Source organism: Tachyglossus aculeatus, chromosome 6 (assembly GCF_015852505.1).
Source record: "Tachyglossus aculeatus isolate mTacAcu1 chromosome 6, mTacAcu1.pri, whole genome shotgun sequence".
Lineage (NCBI taxonomy): Eukaryota > Metazoa > Chordata > Mammalia > Monotremata > Tachyglossidae > Tachyglossus > Tachyglossus aculeatus.
This window is the reverse complement of record NC_052071.1, coordinates 58,313,901-58,341,467: the sequence shown is the minus strand read 5'-3', so window position 1 is coordinate 58,341,467 and position 27,567 is coordinate 58,313,901. Positions and strand designations below refer to the sequence as shown.

At 44.5% G+C, this 27,567-nt stretch overlaps 1 protein-coding gene across 5 annotated transcripts in view; it reads left to right on the top strand.

Moving 5' to 3' along the window:
• Positions 1–27,567, top strand: part of DACH2 (dachshund family transcription factor 2) — a 471,250-nt gene that overhangs the window by 153,072 nt on the left and 290,611 nt on the right. Inside the window, exon 1 of one of the 5 annotated variants that reach the window (XM_038747661.1) lies at positions 19,531–19,641. The exons of the other annotated variants lie outside the window; for them this stretch is intronic. The gene's annotated coding sequence lies outside the window, so the exon portion shown is untranslated. Of the gene's footprint in view, positions 1–19,530; positions 19,642–27,567 lie in introns of those variants that run through there. 5 annotated transcript variants of the gene reach the window in all.

Genomic DNA, 27,567 nt, shown 5'->3' with positions numbered 1-27,567 from the left:
GAGGGCAGGGATTGTAACTTTTACCCTGTGCATTCTCCCAAGCCTTTAAGTATAGTGTTCTGCGTACTGTAGGCACTCAGTAAATGTCACTGGTTGGTTGTTTGAGGTGGGCTCACTTGAATAATCACTGATGAAACTACATGAAGCCCTCCTGCCCGAGGAGTTTCATGGAAAAGGCAGCGTGGCCTAGTGGAAAGGACACAGGTCTGGAGGCAGAATGACCTGGGTTCTAATCCCAGCTCCTCTGCTTGTCTGCTGTGTGACCTCGGGCAAGTCACTTCAGTTCTTTGCCCTTGTTACCTCATCTGTAAAATGGAGATTAACTGTGAGTTCCGTGTGGGACATGGACTGTGTCCAATCTGATTACCTTGTATCTACCCCAGTGCTTAGAACAGTGCCTAGCACATTGTAAGCACTTAAGAAATAGCATATATTATTATTATTATTATATCAGAGGGGAAGATGGGCATTAATATAAATAAACAGAGGATTCTGGGAATGGGGTTAATTCCTGAGCAGCATCTGCAGGCCTGCTGTGAGCTCCTGCAAGTTGGCGTCTATCGGGGTCAAGTTGACGTTCCTTTCATGGTTTCCCATATTGATGGTTTCTAAGAAATCCATTTCACTTGGCAAAAAAGCGAGGTCTTCTGTCAAAGAATCCTTTCTCGGAGGCCCGTCTGCCGGAGCGGGTGGGAGTCAGCAAGCCCCAAGCTTGGATTCCTTCCAGAACTGCAGACTGGCTCATTCTATTCAATGGATCGGCAAAGTCCTAAGCTACACTATCAGGCCTCCCCCGCAGCCACTGCTCTGATGCCGCTCAGAGTCCTAGGAAATTCATCCAAACGGAGACGGGATCTCCTGACCGCAGCTGCCGGCCAAGAGGATGAGGGAAGATCCTTCAGGGTATAATCTGAGCGGAGGAAAGATAATTAAACATTTACTAACAGAGCTGAGGAAATGGAAAACAAACTCAGAATTAAACATTTGAGATGAATTGTTGTTTTAAAGAAACATGAACCTGGGGAGAATTGTTTGTCGACATTTATTCATTCAATTGCATTAACTGAGTGCTTACTGTGTGCAGAGCACTGTACTATGTGCTTGGGAGAGTACAATGCAACATTTAGGACCTGCAACTCCGCTCCGCTCTGAGAAGCGAGTTCAGGCAGAAGAGGGCCATGGGGAGGAAGAGCAGCTGTTGATCCTTTAAATATCCTGTAGATCTCAGCCTGATCCCGAGATAGAGGACTGTGTCTTGGAAATTCTTCACCCAGAAACTGAAAAGGTTCTACCATCCCGAGTTGGGAAAATAGAAAATGTGGGTTGTGCACTGAAAAGTTTGAGGTTCTCTCCTTCAGGATGTGGTTTTTAGAAGTGAGACAAGGGAAGGGATGGGAGTCAGGTGTGTTTGAAGAGGCTGGAGTTTGGCAGAGTGTTGGAGGCAGTTTGGCCTTGTGGAAAAAGCATGGGACTGAGAGCCCGACTAAAAAAAAAATTAATGGTATTTATTAATGGTTACTATGTGTCAAACATTAAGCACTGGGGTAGCTACAAGTCAATTGGGTTGGACCCAATCTCTGTCCCACAAAGGGCTCACACTCTTATCCATGTTTTACAGATGAGGTAACTGAGGACCAGGGAAGTGACTTGCTCAAGGTCACACAGCAGTGGCAGAGCTGGGATTAGAACCCAGGTCCTTCTGATTTGCAGGCCCATGCACTATCCATTAGGCCACACTGCTTCAGTTGTGGGGCCTGATGTTGATTTCCTATCTGGCCCTGGGTCTTCTGATCTACCTAAGGAGGGGATTATTAATTGGGGAAAGCCTCCTGGAAAAGTTGGTATTTCTAGGGGGCTCTGGGATCTTGGGGGTGGGCTCAAATTGGGTGAGTGAGTGAGGAGATATTAGTAGAAATTGGCCACACATCCAGATCCTATGCAGAGTGAAGAAAAGGACCACCAAGGCAAAAGCTATTTGATGCTGTTAAAAATAACCAAACCTTTCAGCTCTCACATTCAATATATGTGATTGGCAAGGAAAAAGCTAAGAAAAACTTCCCAAAATGTTTAAATATTAGATTCTTCTCAGGTTTAAGTGACTAAAAATCAAAGGATAGGAATCAAGGTAAGATAGGTAAAATCCATCTCCTACCTATATGCAGCACCCTATCAATTGATGTCTGGAATGGCAGTCAATGGGGGAGAATGCATTTTTATTGAGTTTGTTTCATTATTCTTGGTAGCGTTCAGGAAACCCCTAAAAGTAGGTGAGAGCTTCTGTCACCCAATCATTTATATTGAGCACTTACTGTGTGCAGAGTACTATACTCAGCACTTGGAAGAGTACAATATAACAGAGTTGGTAAGCCTGTTCCCTGTCCAGAGTATTCCCAGGTCTCATCCACCTAACTTGTGAGAGCTGAAACTAAGAAAATGGAGTTGTGAAATAGAACATTCCCATGGATTTGGTTTGTCAGTGTATGCGCAGTTCCAATCAGAGGATGATTTAAAGAGGCAAAACTTTTCTGGATGTAGAATGGAGACCTTTAGGAATTTTTGGTAGCATTTCACCACAAGTGGAGAGCAGTTACTCACTGAAAATCGGTTTTTTATTGTCACCAGTTCAGACCATCGTTGGACTGTTCTGAGCCTCCTCTTGGTGAGACCCTCTCCGGCCCCTGATAGGACCCTCTAAGCAACAGTTTCTCTTGCCGGGTTCTACCTGGATCAAAATGGCTTTCAATAAGGAGGGACTGAGTTGGGGAAGGTCATCATAGCTTTCAAATACAATATCACTGGCCAAAAGGGCTGTGGAAACACTGCGTAACTCTCCCCTGCCTGTTTTATCCACGCAGTAAGCAGTTTAAGTGTCAAATGAATAAGCTCTGTGTCAACGCTAGAAGCATTTCTGGAACACCCCTCAGGTTCATTGCACCGAACGATGTAAGTAATTTATGAAGGTCATTCTTAACTTGCTACCATGTAGCCCGGTCTCTAAACAGTCACTTAAATCTCCACACAACTCATCCCACTAAGTTCGCGGTGGATTTTGTGCCAAGAAGTCAATCTTGGTGAGATTTTAGGTGATGCAGAAAGATTACAGTTTGCGAGAGAGAAGAATATGGGTAGTGAACTCTGTGAGCCTTTCTGCCTTGGGGTTGTCTCTCTCTACCACTGGTTTTCATCAGGGGAACTGCAGTGCGTGTCTCCAAAGGCTTTTTGTCCAAATGGAGGCACCAGACTTTGATACAAGGTATTACAACATTCTCCTGAACTCAGGCATTTGAACAGCCTAACTCATCACAGACCTTTTCCCAATCAGCTAAGATGGTCCCAGGCACTTTCAAGTAATTAATCTCCGCAACATTTCAGAGGGAAATGTGGGCTCGATCCACCCTTTCCAAATTGCAGGTGGGAACCCGGAGAGGCAGGGAGGATAAATGAGCCTCTTGGAGATGATTATAATGGTATTTGTCAAGCGCTTACTATGTGCCACGTGCTGTACTACGCGCTGGGGTGGATGCAAGCAGATCGAGTTGGACACAGTTCGTGTCCCACGTGGGGCTCACAGTCTCATTTCCCATTTTCCAGATGAGGGAACCGAGGCCTAGAGAAGTGAAAATCACACAGCAGACAAGTGGCGGAGCCGGGATTAGAACCCATGACCTCCTGAGTCTCAGGACCAGGCTCTCTCCACTAGGCCATGCTGCTTCTCAGTGCCAATGGCCAGAATTGTGGCCCAACTGCCGGTGGAATGATAGTCTTCCTGCCTTCTGGTCCTCCTGGCTCATCCCTCCTGGACCCAGGGTATGGGCTGGGAAGTCCGGGATGGGGACCACCCGTGGCGGGGGTTCCACCCCCGCAGTCTCCCAGGCTCCTCCGGCCCAGGAGATGCGGAGAATGAGCCACCTCAGTCTCCCGTCAGTGGAATGAAAGCCCCCCAACATTACCACTGGCTCTTTCTTCAGGGCCGGGTCTGCTGTGAAAAAGGGAACTTCATTGTCTGGGGAGAAGTCGTCTGAAACAAAGAGAGCCGTCTGCTCGGCTTATTTTGATTGACAAGCATGGCTAGGATAAACCGGTTGTCTGACACCACGACGTGCCTCCTCAGCGCAGGCCTCAGTGTCCCCGAAGCCAGCTGAAACATTAAATAACATAGAACATCGGGGCCTTGGAACCGTTTGAGCGACGGGAAACAAACTGTTTTTTGTTTTTCATTTGGTTTGTTTGTAGGTACAAAAAAAGGAATCTGGAGAGTGTTTACATCTTCCCATGACATTTTGCACTGATACTGTTTCAAAGAGATTACAGAGCAGAATATTAAATAAATACCACAAAAGCAACTCATGGTTTTCAGTTTCCCCTAGTGCTGAATGACGGTAATCCTCTCTGACAAAAGAGGGTTATTGCCATCAGTAAATCCTGTTATGTAGTTCCCTCAACAGCCTGTAACTCACTTTAATAGAAAGAAAGAACCAGAAATGTCAGATGAAGAATCTCCTAGGATCCTCTGAGCCCTAGGAACAGGTTGCACCAACTCCCAATACACCGCGTGGAGATGTCTGGCTCCACAGAGAGGGCTTGATCCGCACCCTGCCATCAAGTTGTGAGAAGAGACAGGCTTCAGGAGTGATGAAGGTGGTCTCACCCAAGCGCTGAGGACAGTGCTCTGCACACAATAAGTGCTCAGTGAATACCATGAGAAGCAGTGTGGCCTAGTGGAAAGACCATTCTATTTATTTTATTTTGTTATTTTATTTTATTTTATTTTGTTAGTATGTTTGGTTTTGTTCTCTGTCTCCCCCTTCTAGACTGTGAGCCCGCTGTTGGGTAGGGACTGTCTCTATGTGTTGCCGACTTGTACTTCCCAAGCGCTTAGTACAGTGCTCTGCACACAGTTAGCGCTCAATAAATATGATTGATTGATTGATTTGGCACCTTGACAGAGTGGGGCCCAGGCTACAAAGTTACTATGACCAGAGCTGTGTGTTTTCACAACTTGGCATAGTGGATAGATCATGAGCCTGGGAGTAAGAAGATTGTGGGTTCTAATCCTGGCTCTCCTATTTGTTTGCTGCGCGTCCTTGGGCACGTCACTTCACTTTTCCAGGCCTGAGTTCCCTCACCTGTAAAATGGAGATTAAGACCGTGAGCTCTATGAGGGACAGGAACTGTATACAACCCAATTTGCTTGTATCCACCCCAGCGCTTAGTACAGTGCCTGACACTTAGTAAGCAATTAATAAATGCCATAATTATTATTATTGGCTCTGTAGAAATCTGCACAAGTCCCCCAGATGATGTAGGCACTGAATTCACAGGACTGTTGTGTTTTGTTAGTATGTTTGGTTTTGTTCTCTGTCTTCCCCTTTTAGACTGTGAGCCCACTGTTGGGTAGGGACTGTCTCTATATGTTGCCAATTTGTACTTCCCAAGTGCTTAGTACAGTGCTCTGCACACAGTAGGTGCTCAATAAATACGATTGATTGATTAATAATAATAATAATGGCATTTATTAAGCACTTACTATGTGCAAAGCACTGTTCTAAGTGCTGGGGAGGTTACAAGGTGATCAGGTTGTCCAACGGGGGGGCTCACAGTCTTAATCCCCATTTTACAGATGAGGTAACAGGCACAGAGAAGTGAAGTGACTTGCCCAAAGTCACGCAGCTGACAATTGGTGGTGCTGGGATTTGAACCCATGACCTCTGACTCCAAAGCCCGTGCTCTTTCCACTGAGCCACACTGCTCCTTGATGGCAGCAAACAATGAATCTCTCAGTTTTGCAGCTTCTAACAAAAATGCCATTCCTGTTGATTCTAAGTGCAGTCATGGAAGGGACAGTCTGAGAGAAAAGAATTCTGCTTTTCTTGTGAGCATCGAGAAGGGACTCCAGGCTCAATTTGGGGGAGAGAAGTGTCCAAAAAACTCCAGAGCTGTTCTTTTCATTAGTACATTTATAATTTTGGTTATTTACTTAGCTATTTAAACAACATCCTGTTATATCCTTGCTCTTCCTCCTGCCTGCATGAAGGGTAAATAACTTTTGTCTGTCCACCCCGTCAGAGGGAGAGATTCTGGAGGGCAGCGAGCAAGTGTCTGGCTTCTGTAGAACGTTTTCAAGTGATTAGTACAGTGCTACATCCTCAGTAGGCACCCAGTATCACTGATTGATAATACTAGGTGATGTAGGACACATCATCCATTCAGTAGAATCTCTCATGGGCTTGGAGAGTAGAATAGAGTTCGAAGACATGATTACTGCCCACATGGAGAGTACATTCTAGCAGAGGAGACATACAAAATAATTTACCATTACGGGGAACGAAAGATGGGGAAGAATGATTTGCGGATGGGAAAATATGTAACAAAGTGCTACAGATGCAGAGGTGACACAGACATGTACGGTAATAGAAGGAGATGACTTTGGGGGAGAGACTTAATTGGGGATAGCCACAAGAAGGAGGTGGGATTTCGAAAGGGCTTTGAAGAGGGAGACACCGGTCATCTTACTTGAGCTTATATTATAGATAAGTGATTTTGGCATTCGATTGGGGTAACAAATGCTGATTACTTGAGAGGTTCTTGTATTTGGTCCTGTGCCTTTTAAGCACTTGATTTTCACCCCTCATTCAGCCCTATAGCATTTTCATCCTTATTGATTATTATTTATATTGAACTCCGTGTCTCACTCTGGACAGTAAGCTCAACGTGGCAGGGAAAATGTCCACCAATTCTGTTACGTAGTACTCTCCAAGCATTTAGTACAGTAGCTCTGCACATGGTAAGCGCTCAATAAATGCCATTGACTGAAGGTTGAGGAACCATTGGTCTTGAAGTTTGGTGTGGAAACTCTCTTATCCACTGGGGGACTTTCTTTAAGCTCCTTGAGGACAGGATTCTGTCTGTTAGATCTATTGTACTCTCCCAAACTCTGAGTATAGTGCTTTGAACAGAGTCAGAGCTCAAATACTATTACTTCATTGTCAGGCTTTTACACATTCAATGCCATGAATTTTGAAAGCTATCACCTTAGTTCTTTCAAACAATCCTTCGGATGTCACTTTTATGAGAAGTCATGAAATTTGTTTCTTTAATTTGGGACTGTATTTGCTTAGAGGCAGAGGTGGGGGCCACTTGGATTCCAAGACTCGTCGTAGGAACAGTGGGTCTTTAGATCCGCTAGTAATGAGAAGGAATAACACTCCATCTGAAAATAAACCTGCTCACCCAGTGTCCGTGTCAGGGGGTGATGGAATGTGATTAATGAAGGAGATAATGGACTGAAGAAATAGAGCAACACAGGACACTTGTCTCGTGAGAGGTCAGCTTTGTGATGGTAGCCGAGGAATACGGCGTTATCTTTTTTTCCCATTGTGAAATAGAGCTTTGAAGCCAGTTAGATGACTGCTGATAGCAAGGGAATTCTAATAGCAATCAATCAATCGATCGTATTTATTGAGATACAGCAAAATAACAGACGCTGTCATGGAAGAAATGATAACAATGATAATACTAGTGGTATTTGTATAATACTGACTCTGGGAGAACACTGTACTAAATGCTGATGCAGATACAAGATAATTGGGTCAGAGGCAGTCGAAGTAGGAGGGAGAACAGGTATTGGAGCCCCACTTTACAGGTGAGGAAGCTGAGGCACTGAGAAGTGAAGTGACCTGTGCAAGGTCACTTAGCAGGGAAGTGGCAGAGCAAGGATTAGAACCAGGTTTTCTGTGTTTCTGAATCTTCACAAAGTATAAAGCATTAGAGTGTCAGCTTCTCAAAGGCAGGGACCATGTCTTCCCACTTGTATACGCCTAAGAGCCTAATGCGTGCTCTGTCTGAATCAGCCAATTGCTGTGTGCAGAGCACTTACAAAGCACTTGGGAGAACATCAATCAGTCCATCAGTCAAGTATCTGAGCACTTTTACTGTGTGCAGAGCACTGTACTAAGCATCAATCAGTCAATCAGTGGTGTTTACTGAGTGCTTACTGTGTGCCGAGCACCATATTTTCCATTTGGGAGAGACAATTAACTCAATAAAATAGAGTTGGTAGGATCCATTTCTTACCCAAAGGGAGCTTACAGTCTAGTGAGGCGTCAGGCAATCAAAAATACTGACCAAGAGGAGAAAGAGGTGGAGGCAAGAGTGGACAGGCAATAGTTGGCTTCAGGTTTCAAGGAGTTCATTCATTCATTCATTCAATCGTATTTATTGAGCGCTTACTGTGTGCAGAGCACTGTACTAAGCACTTGGGGAGTACAAGTTGGCAACATATAGAGACGGTCCCTACCCGACAACGGGCTCACAGTCTAGAAGGGGGAGACAGCAAAACAAAACACGTGGACAGGTGTCAAGTTGTCAGAACAAATAGAATTAAAGCTAAATGCACATCACTAACAAAATAAATAGAATAGTAAATATGTACATGTTAATCCATGCCCTACATTATAGAAACGGTGTGGATAGAGCATGGGCCTGGCAGCCAGAAGATCATGGGTTCTAATTCTGGCTCTGCCACCTGTGTGACCTTTGGCAAGTCATTTTATGTCTCTGTGCCTCAGTTCTCTTATCAGTAAACTGGGGATTGAGACTGTGAGCCCCACAAGGGACAGGGACTGTGTCCAACCTAATTTGCTTGTATCCACCCCAGCGCTTAGAATGGAGTCTGGCACTTAGTAAGCGCTTAACAAATACCATCATTATTATTATTATTGGGCTACACCCGAGGGAAAGTTCAACAGAAGCCACGCGTACGTTCCCCTTCCTTTGAGGGACTTACCATCCAAGTTCCAACATGTATCTAAAATTTTCTCCATGCAGGCTACTTGGAGAGAATCTGATTTATTATCTGGATTAACTGTCAAATGTGAGATTGTCCGAGGGCCTGTAATTTATTTTATTTACTTTGGGTTAAATATCAATATCTACACCAAATCAAGAAGCATAAATGCCTGCAGCCTTGTGATGTATTCATACAGTTTTTCATGCTCAAATAGCAATTTTCCCAGTTGCGAAGGGAGACCTTTGCCATTCTTCCCTGGCTGGTGGGACATCCTTCCATCTCTAAGCTTTTTTTGTTTGTTTTATAGCATATGTTAAGTGATTACTCTTTGCCAGCCACTGTACTAAGCACTGGGGTAGAAACAAGCTAATTAGGTTGGACCCTGTCCATGTTCCACATGGGGCTCACACTCTTAATCCCCATTTTAAAGATGAGGTAACAGGCTCAGAGAAGTTAAATTCCTTGCCTCTGCTGGCCATCTCTACCCCCACCTGACCCTTTCCCCACCTTCTTTGGGTCCCCAGACAATCGGAGCCATGGCCTCTTTCGGGAAGCCTGACAGCCAATCTGAATATCCCAATGTCTTCAAGGTCAGTAGTAATAATAAAAAATAACGATGGCATTTATTAAGCACTTACTATGTGCAAAGCACTGTTCTAAGCGACGGGGAGGTTACAAGGTGATCAGGTTGTCCCACGGTGGCGGGGGGGTGCTCACAGTCTTAATTTTACAAAGGAGGGAACTGAGGCACAGAGAAGTTAAGTGACTTGCCCAAAGTCACACAGCTGACAATTGGTGGAGCCAATGGAGTGGATGGTCAGTACAATCTCTAGGGTTCAGTGGTCCCTGACACTCCTGGGGTAGAGGTGGAGGAGGAGGAGGAAGAGAACGGGGAGGGACTCATCATCCCCCAACCAGCGACAAGCTTCTGACTTAACCTCTGTAACTCTTCCTCACCACCTGGAATTCTCTTCTGGGAATCAGAAGGTCCTGAGTCCCAATTTTGGCTCCAGTACTTGTCTGCTGCATGACTTTTAGACAAGTCACTTCACTTCTCTGGCCCTCAGTTATGTCATCTGTAAAATGGGGATTAAGAAAGTGAGCCCCATGTGGGACAGGGACTGTGTCCAACCTGATTAACTTGTGTCTAGCCCAGTGCTTAAAATAATGCTTGGCACATAGTAAGCACTCAACGAATATCATCATCATCTCTCCCCTCTCAGCAGCATCCCAACCTGCAGCTTGTCTTCTCTCTCTTGTGCCTGAACCTTGCCCAGCCTCTGATCCTGCCCATTCCTCCTCCACCTTCCCAAATTGCCACTCAAGGTTCACATTCCTTAGGAAACTTTGTCTAGGTGAGGTCAGATGTTTAACCCACCTGCAAAATCCGCCAGCTGTGCAGCCCCTCAACGCGTTCTCAATTGGCTCTATTTGCCCATATTCATCGGGATTGGAGGCCTCCCTCTCTCCCTCCCCTATTAGATCACCAGCTCCTTGAGGGCAGGAATCACAGCAGTTTGGTTCCATGGCTCTCCAAGGACCTGCCACAGTTTCCTCTGGGTGCACCTTCAAACCTTATGGATTGATAGACTCTGCAGGGATGTTGGACTCTCTCAAGTGCTTAGTACAATGTCCTGCAACAGAATATGTGTTTTATCAATGGTATTGATTGATTGGAGGTCACAGCTGGGCCTGACCATGGCATGGGTCAATCCGGACCCTGACAACATTAGGGAAACTGGGGCCACCATTTTATATAAGTTTGGAGTCAGGAGAATTGTTGATCAGAAGATAGAGGAGCAGGGTGGCCTAATGGCTAGAGCAGGAGCCTAGGAGTCAGAAGGACCTGGGTTCTAATCCCAGCTCCACCATGTAGCTGCTGTGTGACCTTGGGCAAGTTGCTTCACTTCTCTGGGCCTCGATTGCCTCATTTGTAAATTGAGGATTAAGACTGTAAGTAAGACTGTAAGATTTGCTTGTATCCACCCCAGCTGTTACTACAGAGCCTTGCTCACAGTGAGTGCTTAACGAATACCACAGTTAAGGGAGCTTTGGCTAGTTTCTCTTCTCACCCTTTGCCTCCTGGTTTCTTAGACACAGTTGACTTGGGAGGTAGGAATTCTGCATTTGAGGAGATTCATATTTAGGACCACAATACTATGGGCCAAAAACAGTCCCTAGAACCAGGCTATATGTGTTCCCCAGAGGATGAGGTTCTGTTCCCATTTGAAATCCTCTGGGCCGCCTGTTTCCGGGCTCAGAAATCATTGTTCTCTGCCCTTCTGAACCGCTTGCATTACCACTTTTTCTCCTTACGAAATTCCCTATAGATTTTTGTAGAAGTGTCTCTCCCTTGGACTGAAGCTCTCCGTAAACTCTTATTTACTTCTTATTAGAAGATGGAATTTGTGTTCTTCATATTTGTACCAGTCGTAACTATTATCCTCTCCCCAACTCCTTGGTCTTCTCATTATAAGGGGACAACAAAAACAGCGAGGTTCAGTGGAAAGAGCACGGGCTTTGGAGTCAGAGGTCAGTGGGTTCAAATTCCAGCTCCACCACTTGTCAGCTGTGTGACTTTGGGCAAGTCACTTAACTTCTCTGGGCCTCAGTTACCTCATCTGTCAAAGGGGGATTAAGACTGTGAGCCCCACGTGGGACAACCTGCTCACCTTGTAACCTCCCCAGTGCTTAGAACAGTGCTTTGCATGTAGTAAGTGCTTAATAAATGCTATTAAAAAAGTTGCTTTAAAAAAAAAGAATTGGGACAAAGTCTGTGTGAACAAACGTATTCTAAGTGGGAGCTTCATGGATCCTTTTTACAATAGCTTGTTTGCTTTTTTTTTTTATAACTCCCAAAGCACTTTCACACCCAGAACCACATTTTACCCCTGCAGTATCCCTCGGAAGTAGGGAGAAGTAGATATTTTTATCCCCATTTTACACATGAGGAACCTGAGGCCCAGAGAGATTAAATGACTCATCTAACTGGATAGAGCACTGACCTGGGAGTCTAAAGGACCTAGATTCTAATCCTGGCTCTGCCATTTCACTTTTCTGTGCCTCAGTTACCTCATCTGTAAAATGGGGATGAATACCGTGAGCCCCATGTGGGACAAGGACTGTGTCTAACCTGATTAGCTTGTGTCTACTCCAGCACTTAGAACAGTGCTTGACACATAATATGAACTTAACAAATATTATTAGTATAATAACTATTATTATTTTCATTATTATTATTATTACTATTATTACAGAAGGCCAGTGGCAGAGCTGGGACTGGAAACCAGGCTTAACAATGTATGTCTTCTGACTCCCAGCCTCATGTAATTTCCACTAAACTATGCTACCTCCTTCGTCAGCAGAAGGGTCGGTAGAAAATCACTTCAGCCCCCAAAGAAATGGTGGCATTTCCTGGAAGATGGGACCAGCCTTCAAATCGACCAATCCACATTTTTTGGAAGCCTACTCTAGGCGGAGATGTGTCATCAGCTCTTGTGGAAGCTGACTTCAAATTCTCCTTTCAAAAAATTATTCTGACTGCCAAGGAGAAAACGTTCAGTGGAGAAGCAGCGTGGCTCAAGGGAAAGAGCCCGGGCTTTGGAGTCAGAGGTTATGGGTTCAAATCCCAGCTCCGCCACTTGTCAGCTGTGTGACTTTGGGCGAGTCACCTCACTTCTCTGGGCCTCAGTGACCTCATCTGTAAAATGGGGATTAAGACTGTGAGCCCCCCATGGGACAACCTGATCACTTTGTAACCTCCCCAGTCCTTCCCCCCTTCTTACCTCCTTCCCTTCCCCACAGCACCTGTATATATGTATATGTGTTTGTACATATTTATTACTCTATTTTACTTGTACATATTTATTCTATTTTATTTTAATATGTTTGGTTTTGTTCTCTGTCTCCCCCTTCTAGATTGTGAGCCCACTGTTGGGTAGGGGCTGTCTCTATATGTTGCCAACTTGTACTTCCCAAGGGCTTAGTACAGTGCTCTGCACACAGTAAGTGCACAATAAATATGATTGATTGATTGATTGCTTAGAACAGTGCTTTGCACATAGTAAGCACTTAATAAATGCCATTATTATTATTATTATTATTATTATTATCATAAGAATGTTGCTGGGATAACCCTGTGGTAAGCCTCAGACAAAACATCTAAATCACCAGACCAGTACCAGATGGTCCCTGGGAAGGAATAGCCAGCTAACCTTGAGTTGTGCCTCAGTTACCTCATCTGCAAAATGGAGATTGTCGGTCATATTTATTGAGCACTTACTGTGTACAGAGCACTGTACTAAGCTCTTGGGAGAGTACAATACAACAGTATAACGGACACATTCCCTGCCCACACGAGCTTACAGACTAGAGGGGGAGACAGACATTTATATAAATAAAATTACAGATATGGATATAAGTGCTGTGGATTGGGAAGGGGAATGAATAACGGGAGCAAGTCAAGGTGACACAGAATGGAGGGGGAGAAGAGTAAAGGATGGAATAGTCAGGGAAGTCTTCCTGGATTAAGAGCTTGAGCCCCATGTGGGACAGGGACTATGTCCAACCTGATTAACTTGTATCTACCACAGCACATAGGACAGTACTTGCCACATAGTAAGAGCTTAATAAATGCCATATATATATATATATATATTTCGTAATTCTCCCTTTCCCCAAGAACACCGGTCTATACCAGGAGTGGCAATCTCAGCATCACGTGGTTGTTGTTGGAAGTGCCAACAGCGGGTGAATGTTCAGAAGGACGGTTATTTGGCAGTTTGAGCAGTTGTCGTTTGGCTAACGTGCTCAGAGCACTACCAGCTTGGGGGGGGGGTGGTCGTTAAAATGAAGATGGGGCCTTCCCTTGGGAACGACGGATGAGCGCTGATCCTAAACCAGGGCGGAGCAGGTGATTGTAACCCCGGAGTGTGCCCTAGGCCACTTGCTCTCTCCAGTTCTTGTCATCGTGTTCCTACTGGGGCAACGAGCGAGGAGGCGGGCAGGAGTGTGGCACTTGGTGAAGGGCATTACCCACCGAATACTACTTGTGGTATTAAGTGCTTACTATGTGTCAAGCGCTAAATGCTGGGGTAGATGCATAGTAATCAGGTTGGACAGTCCATGTCCCATATGGAGCTCACAGTCATAATCCCCATTTTACCGATGAGGTAACTGAGGCCCAGAGAAGTGAAGTGACTTGCTGTGGGACACACAGCAGGCAAATGGAAGAGCCAGGACTAGAACCCAGGTCCTTCCCAGGCCCATGCTTTACCCGCTAGGCCACACTGCTTCCCCACAAGGTGACATAATAATAATGATGGCATTTATTAAACGCTTACTATGTGCAAAGCACTGTTCTAAGCGCTGGGGAGTTTACAAGGTGATCAGGTTGTCCCATGTGGGGCTCACAGTCTTAATCTCTGTTTGACAGATGAGGTAACTGAGGCCCAGAGAAGTGAAGTGACTTGCCCAAAGTCACACAGCTGACAATTGGAGGAGCAGGGATTTGAACCCATGACCTCTGACTCCAAAGCCTAGGCTCTTTCCACTGAGCCACGCTGCTTCTCCCAGCGTGTGACATGCTGGCATTCACAATCTAAATTGGAAGGAGAACAAGAGATTGAACCGCCATTTTTCAGTTGAGGAAACTGAGGCCCAGAGAAGTAACGTGACTTGCCCCAGGTCACACAGCAGACAACTGGCAAATCCAGAATTAGGGCCTAGGTCCGCCACTTTCTAGGTCCAGGTTCTTTCTATTAAGCCTGATGGTTTCCCACTGGAGGTCCAAGTGACCACAGACCCGGCAGGCAGTTGTCTCGGGAACCACGGCGATCCCAACCACCCACGGCAACCAGATATTTGTGGGGTTTCCCTCCGGGCCCGTCCCCATCCCGGGACTCCCGATGTGATTCATGAGCCAGAAAGCTTCCCCACCGATGGCACGACCCCAACCAGAACCAAACCCAGAACCCAGGTCTCTCGATTCCCAGAGCCACACTCTTTCCACTGGCCCAAAATTGTGGTTTTCACTAAAATAAATCAGCAGAGAAGGCACGCGTCTCTGGTTAGGAACCTGTGTAGAGACCCAGACAACCACAACTCAGCGGGGGCCTCCTGAGTTGCAGGGGAGAGTTTTCTTTTCTCCCTAGAGCTCTGTGCCAGGGGGAAGCTTAATAGCGTTTCAGAAGTGATATTACACCTTGGAAAAGGGGTAATGCATCTTTAAAAGCTAAACTACATCTTCTTTACTTTTATCAAAATCTCTATAAATCTTTCATGACAGTTTATTTAACAGAGTGTCATTGAAACTGTATAGATGATTGATGTGGCCCAAGCAAGATCAACATGAAATGTTTGTAAATGTCAGCAAAATGTGACCATCTAGATGCAAGGAAGGAGAGACTTCGCCGTGAAAGCGAAACACAAACAGAAAAATGTGTATCTTCGGCGTGGCTCTCGGGGCGGTAATGACAAATTCCGAGAAGATGTATTGCATGGTTTCCTTCAGAAAATCAAGGAGGTCTAGTTGGGTCCTGACAGTTTTACCCTTTAAGAGCCCTGACCTTTCCATATTGTTCTTCCTGGCCCCTGCTTTATAATACGGAAAAAAACCCAAAACATAATGAGGAATTGCTGTTTTGCTTTCCAGAATGAGATTATTAATGCAGAGAAAGCCTATCAGCTCCATCTTTCCATTCACGAGACTCTACAGCTCCAATCCCAAGCCCAAGGCACTGTTTTGGCCGCCTCCATGAAGAATGTTAATAATTCACAAACAAACCGTATTGGGGAGATGTGTGGTCAGAAGGCAGAAAAATGAAATGAATGAAGAAATAAATTTAGGGCCAAAGCTGTGTGTCTCATAGGAAGAGAACAGAAACAAGAAATCCCATTCAGGGTGAATCATTCAAAGCTCATCTTAAACATTCCAGCAAGAGCAGAGGGTTTTCCTGAATGGTGACATTTCTTTCATTTTGCATTAAAAAAAGAAATGATCTAAAGTCTTCGAGGACCCACAGTTACTACCTGGCGGTCTGTGAGGCATTTTGATTAGAGCATATACTCTTTGCAGCTAAGGGGAGGCTTTTTTTTTGACCAAAGGAAGACATTAATTCAATCAGTCGTATTGAGTGCTTACTGTGTGCAGAGCACTGTACTGAGCGCTTGGGAAGAGCAAGTCGGCAACGTATAGAGAAGGTCCCTACCCAACAACAGGCTCACAGTTTAGATGGGGAGACAGACAACAAAACAAAACATGTAGATAGGTGTCAAAATCATCAGAACAAATAGAATTAAAGCTATATGCACATCATTAACAAAAAAAGTAGAATAGTAAATATGTAGTAGTAAAATAGAGTAATAAATTTGTACAAATATATATATATATATATATATATATATATATACAAATGCTATGGGGAGGGGAAGGAGGTAGGGCGGGGGGGATGGGGAGGAGGAGAGGAAAAAGGGGGCTCAGTCTGAGAAGGTAATCAGACCCTGAGTCCTCCCAAAGTGCTTAATACAGTATCAGGGAATGGTTTGGGGCTCAAAGTAGTGAAACCATTGCAGGTGATGAAGGGGAAATGGAAAGGTGCATAATAATAATGAAGGTATTTAAGTGCTTACTATGTTCCAAGCACTGTTTTAAGCGCTGGGGTAGATACAAGGTAATCAGGTTGTCCCACGTGGGACTCACAGTCTAAATCCGCATTTCACAGATTTAACTGAGGCCCAGAGAAGTTAAGTGACTTGCTCAAAGTCACATAGCTGATAAGTGGATGAGCCGGGATTATAATTCACGACCTCTGACTCCCAAGCCTGGGCTCTTTCAACTAAGCCACACTACTTCCCTGCATAAGTGCTTAGTATAGTGCCAAGTGCTCAGTACAGTGCTCTACACACTGTAAGTACTCAGTGAAAACCACTGAATGGTTGGTAAAAAAAAAAAAAAAAAAAAAAAGGTAGAAGACCCAAACTGAAAACCTCACTAATTAAAATAGTCATCTTTCAACACTCTTTCACAGTGGCACCAATGGATTTGATGCCGGCATTGTTAACTCTACAATGTCACACCAAGATAACGCTGCAAATTTTGCCATTTTCATTCATTCAGTCGTATTTATTGAGTGCTTACTGTGTGCAGAGCACTGTACTAAGCACTTGCCCTGGCACAGGCATGCTCTTATCCCTGAAGACTCTTGCCATACTTGAGTGGAGCAGTGAAACCACATTTCAATTCAGCTTTAGCTCTGTTTAGGTAAGGTACCTTTTTACTAACTAGGATGTGAAAGTTAGCACCTTGGAAACTAAGTATTTATAGACAAGCACTTAAATCTAATTAGAGCTCTTTCATTATTAGCGCAACCTTACATTCCTCTCTGATCCTGTTTTATTACTGTTTTTGAAGGCATTTGTGTTGCTTTGGTCAGTTTCTTGGTTCAAGGGACAAAAAAGAGAAGCAACGCACCTTCTTGGAAAGGATCAAGGAGTGAGAATTAGGAGACCTGGGTTCTAATCCCAGCTGTGGCACTTGCTTGCTTTGTGATCTCGGGCAAGTCATTTCACTTCTCTGTGCCGCAGATTCCTCATCTGTAAAATGGGGAGTTAAATGCTTGTTCTCCCTCCCCGTAAGCTCCATGTGGGACAGGGACTGTGTCCTACATGGTTATCTTTTATCTAACAATAAATGGTATTTAATGAGCACTTCCCATGAGAGCTTGGGAGAGTACAGTACAAAATAATTAGCATCCCTGCTCAAAACGAGCTTAAAGCCTAGAGGGGGAGACCGACATTAATATGGATAAATAAATACTTGTGCTTAATACAGTACTTGGCACATAAATAAGCACTTGACAAATACCATAATTATTATTACTGAAGCATGTAGCATTTTCTACTGGAGGAAGCTATAGCTTGTCTTTCCTGGGGGAAAGACACCATGGGTGGGTAAATTGAGTGCAGGCCAACTTGGTGGTTGAGGTCGCCGGAACCATGCTAATGGCTTCCTTCAGTGTCTCCCCCTCTAAACTCTTCATGGGCGGGGAACGTGTCTGCTAATTCTGTTATGCTTTCCCAAGTGCTTAGTACAGTACTCTGCACACAGTAAGCACTCAGTAAATAGCACTGATTGACTGATTGAACTTCTCCTGAAATGCGAGGGCAGTCTCCATGAGCCCGTTGTTGGGTAGGGACCGTCTCTATATGTTGCCGACTTGTACTTCCCAAGCGCTTAGTACAGTGCTCGGCACACAGTAAGCACTCAATAAATACGATTGAATGAATGAAGGAAACTCCCCTGGAAACCCCTTGCTGAATCAGCGTTGATTCCCCCTTCATCCCCCTACCTCCACCATTCCCCATCCCGGACAACACCTTGTCGGATCAGAGCTTCTGCGCTGAAACAGCTGTTGGGCAGGCGGCTAGCCTGTGATTTTTCCCTTCCTCGCTTAGAAAAATGAGAAAGCCACACCTTCCCTTAAAGGTCAAATGTAAATCGATCCCAAAGAAGTAGCTTTGAGAAGCAGCAAGGCCAGGTGGAGAGAACCCTAGAGTCAGAGGCCCTGGGTTCTAATCCCAGCTTTGCCACCTGCCTGTTGTGTGACCGTAGGCAAGTCACTTCACTTCTCTGTGCTTCGGTTTCTTCATCTGCGAAACACAGATTCTAAACCTGTTTACCTTCATACTTAAACTGTGAGCTCCACGTGGAGCCTGATTCTCAGAGCTTAATTTAATGTGTGGCACAGAGAAAGCGCCTAAATACTACAACCACACTTGGGTGTTTTTGGCATTGTCTGTGGAGTAGACTGTGAGACAGTAGACTGTGACCCCTTTTAGACTGTGAGCCCACTGTTGGGTAGGGACTGTCTCTATATGTTGCCAATTTGTACTTTCCAAGCGCTTAGTACAGTGTTCTGCACATAGTAAGCGCTCAATAAATACGATTGATGATGATGATGATAGTAAGCGCTCAATAAATACGATTGATGATGATGGAGTAAATAAATCGTGGAGCATTGACTGGAGATAATGATCACTTTGATAAGGTCACCGCAAATGGAGAGAGAGACGTGGGACTCTCTCAGCTGAGGTCCTTAGTTGGCGAGAAAAACAGGTCACAGTATCTGCTGATAGTGGTGTGGGGCGAAGCTAGGTGCAACATCTTGGCCTAGAGGATACAGCCTGGGAGTCGCAAGGTCATGGGTTCTAATCCAGCCTCCTCCACTTGTCTGCTGGGTGACCTCGGGCAAGTCGCTTCACTTCTCTGTGCCTCAGTTACCTCATATGTAAAATGGGGGATTAAGATCGTGAGCCCCATGTAGGATAGGGACTGTATCTGACCTGATTATCTTAAATGATGATGATGATGATGATGACATTTATTAAGCACTTACTATGTGCAAAGCACTGTTCTAAGTGCTGGGGAGGTTACAAGGTGATCATGTTGTCCCACAGGGGGCTCACAGTCTTAATCCCCATTTTACAGATGAGGGAACTGAGGCACAGAGAAGTTAAGTGACTTGCCTCAGTGCTCAGTACAATGCCTGGTACATAGTAAGTTCTTATAAAATACGACTATTATTATTAATAATTATCCTTTCCACTGACCCTGTGGGTGTCTGCCAATGCTAGTGAGTCCCAAAGTCAATATTGAGACAACCCCAACTACAAACACCCCTAGAAATATCTCAAAAGACGATTTTCTGTTGTTGCTTTTTTTTTCTTCATGCAGAAGTAACACAGAAAGCTTGTACTGGATGCCATCCAATTCAAATTCTCAGCGGTCGTTGAGAAAAGGATTTGAATTTTCCCTTTAATTGAAAACTAAAAATGAAGACTTCAACAGTTTAGAGGTTAGCACAAATGGAAACCAACCAAGCGCGTCTCTGGCACCCATCTCTTTTAAGCACTTCTGGGTTGGAGGGATGGGGTGGGGTGGGATGACGGCAGAGAGGCTGGCTTTCTTTCCAGAGAGGAAGCCAGAGTGTGTGGAGCTTAGATATTTTGAAAATAAATTGCGGAGAACCAGGTGCACCTGGATAGCATTGGAGGAAAGCAGAGGGGGTGAGGCAAGCATGAGAAGGGAGGAGAAGCAACATTGCCTAGTGGATAGACTTTGGGCCTGAGAGTCAGAAGGACCTGGGTTCTAATCCCGGCTCTGCCACTTGTCCACTGTGCGACATTGGGCAAGTCACTTCACTTCTCTGAGCATCAGGTACTTCTTTTGCAAAATGGTGATGAAAATTATGTGAGATATGAACTGCGTTCTACCCGATAATAATAATAATAATAATGACGCTAGAGAAGCAGCGTGGCTTAGTGGAAACAGCCCGGGCTTGGGAGTCAGAGGTCGTGGGTTCTAATCCCGGCTCTGCCACCTGCCTGCTGTGTGACTTTGGGTAAGTCATTTACCTTCTCTGTGCCTCATTTACCTCATCTGTAAAATGGGGATTAAGACTGTGAGTCCCCTGTGGGACAAACCTGGTTACCTTGTATCCCCCCCAGCACTTAGAACAGTGCTTGGCACGTAGTAAGCACTTAACAAATGCCATTATTATTATTATTATTAAGCACTTACTACATGCAAAACACTGTTCTAAGCGCTGGGGGGATACTTCCCAAGCGCTTAGTACAGTGCTGTGCACATAGTAAGCACTCAATAAATACGATTGATGATGATGATGATACAAGGTAATCAAGTTGTCCCACGTGGGGCTCACCAATTAGCTCGTAACTACTCCAGCGCTTAGAACAGGGCCTGGCACATAGTAAGGGCTTAACAAATACCTTAAAAAAAGGAAGAGAGCCCAGAAAGGGCCTATGCTTAAATCTCTATACTCCACAGAGGTGTAGCTTGCGGCAGTAACACTTTTGTGCTGGAGATTGCCCGGTGGATAGAGCACAGGCTGGGAGTCATAAAGACCTGGATTCTAATTTGTTCATTCATTCAATTGTATTTGTTGAGTGCTTACTTTGTGCAGAGCATCCCAGCTCTGCCACTTGTCTTCTACGTGACCTTGGGCAAGCCGATTCATTGGGCCTCATTTCCCTCATGTGGAAATTGGGGTTTTAGACTGTGAACCTCATGTGGGACAGGGACTGTGTCCAACCCCATTATCTTGTATCTTCCCCAGCTCTTAGTACAGTGCCTGGCACATAGGAAGTGCTTAATAAATAATAATAATATTGGCATTTATTAAGCACTTACTATGTGCAAAGCAGTGTTCTAAGCGCTGGGGAGGTTACAAGGTGATCAGGTTGTCCCACGGGGGGCTCACAGTCTTAATCCCCATTTTACAGATGAGGTAACTGAAGCACAGAGAAGTTAAGTGACTTGCCCAAAGTCACACAGCTGACAATTGGCAGAGCTGGGATTTGAACCCATGACCTCTGATTCCAAAGCCTGTGCTCTTTCCACTGAGGCACGCTGCTACTCTTACCACTATTATTATTATTATTATTATTATTATTATTATTATTATTATTATTATTATACACCCCTCTGTCAGGGAGAGAGAACCCAGCAGTGAGAACCAGGAAACCATTTATTTCTATCAACGTTTGTCTCCTCCTCTAGACTGTCAGCTCCTTGTGAATGCGCCACACTGCAGTGTGAGAAAACGGAGATGGTATCAAATCCTCCAATAAATTCATGAGGGTCCAGGTGGCTGTTGGGATGGCAGATTGGGGAAGGTGGATATGCTTGAAATAAGTATTTTGGCAAAAGAGAAGTACTGTGGCCTAAGGGCTAGACCTCGGGCTGGGCGTCAGAAGGACTTGGGTTCTGATTGCCCCACTATCACTTGCCTGCTGTGAAACCTTTCAAGCATTCATTCATTCAATCATATTTATTGAGCGCAGCGCTTGGGAAGTACAAGTCAGCAGCATATAGAGACGATCCCTACCCAACAACGGGCTCACAGTCTAGAAGGGGGAGGTGGACAACGAAACAAAACATGTGGACAAGTGTCAAATCATCAGAATAAATAGAAATAAAGCTAGATGCACATAATTAACAAAATAAATAAAATAGTAAATATGTACGAGTAAAATAAAGTAATAAATCTGTACAAATATATATGCTGTGGGGAGGGGAAGGAAGAAGGGTGGGGAGGATGGGGAGGAGGAGAGGAAAAGGGGGCTCAGTCTGGAGGAGGTGAATTCTCAGTAGGCCTTGGGCAACCTTGGGCAAGACACTGCTCTTCTCTGCACCTCCATCACCTCATTTGTAAAATGGGGATTAAGACTGGCAGCTTCATGTGGGACAGGGGCTGTGTCCAACCTGATTAGCCTGTTTCTACTCCAGTGTTTTATATACTGCCTTGCACTTAGGAAGACCTTAACAAATACCAATAAAAATGTGTGGTAGAGGGCATCACTCCTAGCTCACACCCACCTTCCCTATTTAATACACATGATGGCATTATTAAGCACTTACTAAGTGCAAAGCACTGTACTAAGTACTGAGCACTGTACTAAGCACTGTAATGATGGCATTTATTAAGCGCTTACTATGTGCAAAGCACTGTTCTAAGCACTGGGGAGGTTACAATGTGATCAGGTTGTCCCTCAGGGGGCTCACAGTCTTCATCCCCATTTTACAGATGAGGTAACTGAGGCCCAGAGAAGTTAAGTGACTTGCCCAAAGTCACACAACTGACAGTTGGTGGAGCCGGGATTTGAATCCATGACCTCTGACTCCAAAGCCCATGTTCTTTCCACTGAGCCACACTGTAGTGGTGGCATGTGTTATACATTTTTCCATGCCAAACACTGGCCTAAGTCCTGAGGTAGAGGGAATCAGAAGGACCTGGGTTCTAATCCTGAATCTTCCATATGTCTGCTGTGTGATCTTGGGCAAGTCACTTCACTTCTCTGGGCCTCAGTTCCATCATCTGTAAAATGGGAGTTCAGAGTGTGAGCCCCATGCAGGACACGGACTGTGTCCAACCTGATTAACTTGTATCTTCCCCAGTGTTTAGAGCAGTGCTTGGCACTTAATAAGCACTTAAAAAGTACCATAATTATTATTATTATTATTATTATCATTATTATTGTCAGACCAGGCATCGTCGGATAATCCACATGAGACTCACAGACTAAGGGGGAGTGGGAACAAGCATTTAATCTCCATTTTACAGATGAGGAAACTGAGACACAGTGAAGTAAAGCGACTTGCCCAAGGTCACACAGCAGGCGAGTGGCAGAGCCGGGATTAGAGCCCAGGTCTCTTGACTCCCGGTCCAGTTTTCTGTGCACAATGTCATGTTGCTGCTCTAATTTCAATTAGTTAATCAGTAATAGCTATTGAGGGCTTATTCTGTGTAGAGCACTGTAGCGTTGGCTTGGGAGACTGTAAGCTCGTTGTGGGCAGGGATGTGTCTGTTGTTCTGTTGTGCTTAGGACAGTGCTCTGTGCACAATAAGCACTCAATAAATGTGATTGATTGACTGACAATAGACTGTGAGCTCATTGTGGCCAGGGAATGTTTCTGCTGACACTGTTGTATTGTACCCTCCCAAGCGCTTAGTACAGTGCTTTGCACACATGGTCGGTGCTCAATAAATAAGTAGCATTGATTGATCAGTAGACAGGATCCCTGCCCTCAAAGCCCTTATCGGCACAGACGGTGAAATAAGGCGTCTCTATTTTGGAAGGGGAAGAAGAAGATTTCCTCGGTGTTGGAATTCTCTTCTGACAAACCGAGAATTCCTCCTGATCCAAGCTAGGAGGAATCTAAGCTATGATGATAATTAAGGCTCTTTCTTGGGAACCCGAATAAAATAAAGGAGCTTTTGTTAAAAACCTGATATAAGCCAATGGGTTTTACATTCATAACCTATGTTATAGTTTAATTAAAGCTAACTGGTAATTGAACAGCTATTGTGAGCCAGATGTAATGGGAGTTAAAAAAAAATCTCTTGGGTCGTTGTACATTTGCAGTAAATTATAAAATACTTGTTAAGTTAGGAAGCTTAGGATGGCATCGATACCCTGAATTTACTTTAAAATGCTTTACCTACTCCTATTAGAAAGATATTATCTTAAGACCATTGTAAAGCACTGTATTAGAGTAACAATTAAATTACAGCCAGAATCCCCATTGCGTTCGCATTTAATGTAGATTTTAAATTGAGCCGGATATACATTTGGTGTCAAAATCCGATGAGATTATTTATTCCCCCTTCGTATTTTTCTTCTCTAAGAATGCCGCTCTATAAACAACAAATGCAATAAATGTGTTTCAGATAATGGCATTTATCTTCCAGGAATTAGAAGATGTCACAATGTACAGCGAGTGCCTTTAACACTAGTGTGTTGTGACAAGTTGCTTCCTAACAAGCAGAGATGAATGGTCTGACCGACACGGAGCTGTGTTATTAGGTGTTCAGTTTTGGCAAAGTAAACCTTCGAAAAACCAGGGGAAAAAAATCTGTCGATCTAAATACACATGACATAAAAGATGTTGAAATGAATAGAGTTGATGAAGCAGAATTGAAATGAGGACGAGTCACAAATTTCCAGACGCGAAACCATCTCCATGTTGGAGAATTCTGCCCGAGAAGAAGTCGCCAGGATCCCGCTTCAGAATATTGTTAAAATTAAGCGATCGGTAGTATTCATTGAGTGCCTTCTGTGTGCAGAACAGTGTACTAACCATAATGTCCTGGTGGAAAGATCAAGGGCTTAGGACTCAGAGGACCAGTATTCTCATCCCGCCTCTGCCTCTTGCCAGCTGTGTGACCTTGGGCAAGTCATTTGACTTCATCCCTCAGTTTCCTCAACTGTAAAATGGGGATTTACTGCTAAGCCCATGAGCACCATGTGGGATAAGGACGACATCTGACCCGAATAGCTTGTACCTACCTCAGTTCTAAGAACGGTGCTGGACACGTAGTAAGTGCCGAACAAATGCCATTTACCAAACTAAAAGAAAGAAAATTAGTAGACATGATCCCTCCCTATCCAGACCTTACAGTCCAGTGGAGGGTAGGGACAGAAAAATAATTTGCAGATGGGAGGAAGGAGGACAAGTGGATACATAGATGAGTAGGCACTTAGGTAATATACAGATATTCATTCATTCATTCTGTCAGTCAGTCATATTTATTGAGCACCTACTGTGTGCAGAGCACTGGACTAAGCACTTGGAAAGTATAATTTGACAACAGTTTGGCTGAGGCAGGTCCCTTTTCTGGGCCTGAGGGTCTGCAGGGTCACCCTGCATACAGGACTGTGCTTGCAGGGAGGTTTAACCCGGCTATAGAATTAAGAGCCCCAGGTCTTCTCAGTTCCACAGTCAAGTCAGACAGAACCAGTTCATTCATTCATTCAATCGTATTTATTGAGCACTTACTGTGTGCAGAGCACTGTATTAAGCACTTAGGAAGTACAAGTTGGCAACTGATAGACACGGTCCCTACCCAACAATGGGCTCACAGTCTAGAAGGGGGAGACAGACAACAAAACCTTGCACAGAGTCCCAGCCTCCATACCTAGAGTGGCAGCCTTGTCTTAACTATCCTTCCCCAAAAGCTTAACAGCTTCACACACACGCAGGCGCCCGAATGCACACACAAATCCTTCCCTTTGTGGATATAATAACGATGGTATTTGTGAAGCGCTTACTATGTGCCAAGTACGGTTCTAAGCACTGGGGGTATACAAGGTGATCAGGTTGTCCCATATGGGGCTCACGGTCCTCATCCCCATTTTACAGTGCTCTGCACACAGTAAGCGCTCAATAAATATGATTGAATGAATGAATATCACAATATAAAAAAGGTTGGTAGGCACAATCCCTGCCCACAACCAGCTTACAGTGGGGACCGTTTGAAGCCAAAGCACCTGAAGCCGTTTGAAGCCAAAGTTAGCAGAACGTGAAGCAAAGTTAGGGAACGTGACTGCCAACTCTGTTGCATTGCACATTCCCCGTTCTCAGTACAGTGCTCGGCACACAGTAAGTGCTTAATAAATACCACTATATTTCATTGCACAAGGGATAACCTGAGGGGGTGGTAGGTGGAATCTGGTGAACAACCTCTCTTCTCTGAATTTTGCTGAAATTCATCCTTAGTTTTAGAATTAACTGAAAGTTTCAATACCTTGTCCAGGGAGAGTACTCGACAAATACATTTGACCAACCCTTTGGCCAGTTTGACCAAGCAACTCAAGTGTTAAATCTCATCAGGGATTTCTGTAACCCTCATGTATTTCTTCACCACACTCATTCTCAGCACTTCCCTATCAGTTTATTCAAATGAAGATTCAATTATTTATTTGGATTACTCATTTTTGTGTGTGTGTCTCCCGCATTAGAAATGTTAGCTTCTCGTGGGTAAGGAATGTGTCGCATCTTTTTTTTTTTTTTTTTTTTGTATTTCCCAAGCATTGATTAGAGGGCATTGTGGTGTTGCTCAGTAGATGCTATTTCTTCAACTACTACCACCACAACCACTAAAGTTTTCACAGGATGCAGTGACCAAGGTTTGCAGATTTGCAGAAATTTGCCACTTTTGTCCCAGTTTGAGAATTAGCAGGTGCCTCATTTTTGACCGGAGAGTAATTCAGTCTATTAATTCCTTTACTCGAGGTTCAGAGAAAGCTTCATGGAGTTCTGAGAGAGCCGCCCCCTATTATTTTTGATAACAGATTTTGCTAATCTGTTCATCTCCATTAGAAGAGGGAGGGGCTGGGTCACGACTGAGTGGCTATCACCTCTCTTGTTTGTCCTCACACTTTTCCTAAGTGTAAAGTAATAATTTGACCTCCTAGAGAGTGTAGTACAAATAAATAGCATGATGATTGGGACTAGCTCATGCACAGCACAGAATTCATCACCGCCATTAACTCCTTTTTGCTGGGAAGAGGTGTCTAAGGGGCTTACTGCTTGTCTCTGTGCTTCATCCCCTGGATTGTAAGCTTTTTGAGGGCTGGTAATTCTACTCTACTCCCAGTGGATGCTCCATAAATATATTGATGCTGATGGTAGGGTTGAACACCCCAGAAGGATATTTCGAGTGATGTGCTGAGTACCGATACACAAGCTGTGGAGACTTCAGTCGATCGATGCTATTAATGAAGTTTACTGTATGCGGGGAACTCTACTAAGCACTTGGGAAAGTACAATAAATAGAGTTTAGTCATTCTTCCTGATAAGGTGGAAAAAGCTTAGTGATGCCTTACTACATTAGATTAATGCTGTTTAATTGTGTATATGGTGGAGTTGATTCTGTGGGGGGTTTTCATCCAGTCTGATTAGTTTTTATCTACCCCAGTGCTTTGAACAGTACCTGACATACTAAACGCTTAACAAATACCAATCAACATGGTGAAGTGGATAGAAATGATAGAGATAGTGGATAGAGTGGATAGAAATGATAGAGATAGTGGATAGAGTGGATAGAGAACATGTGTCTGCTGTGTGGCCATGGGCAAGTCACTTCACTTCTCTGGGCCTCAGGTCTCTTATTTATAAAATGGGGTTTGAGACTGTGAGCCCCAGGTGGGACAGGGACTATGTCCAACCTGATTTAGTTGTATAATAATGATAATAATGATGGTATTTGTTAAGCGCTTACTATGTGCAAAGCACTGTTCTAAGTGCTGAAGGGTTACAAGGTGATCAGGTTGTCCCACCTGGGGCTCATGGTCTTCATCCCCATTTTACAGATAAGGGAACTGAGGCACAGAGAAGTTAAGTGACTTACCCACAGTCACACAGCTGACAAGTGGAGGAGCCGGGATTTGAACCCATGACCTCGGACTCCAAAGCCCGT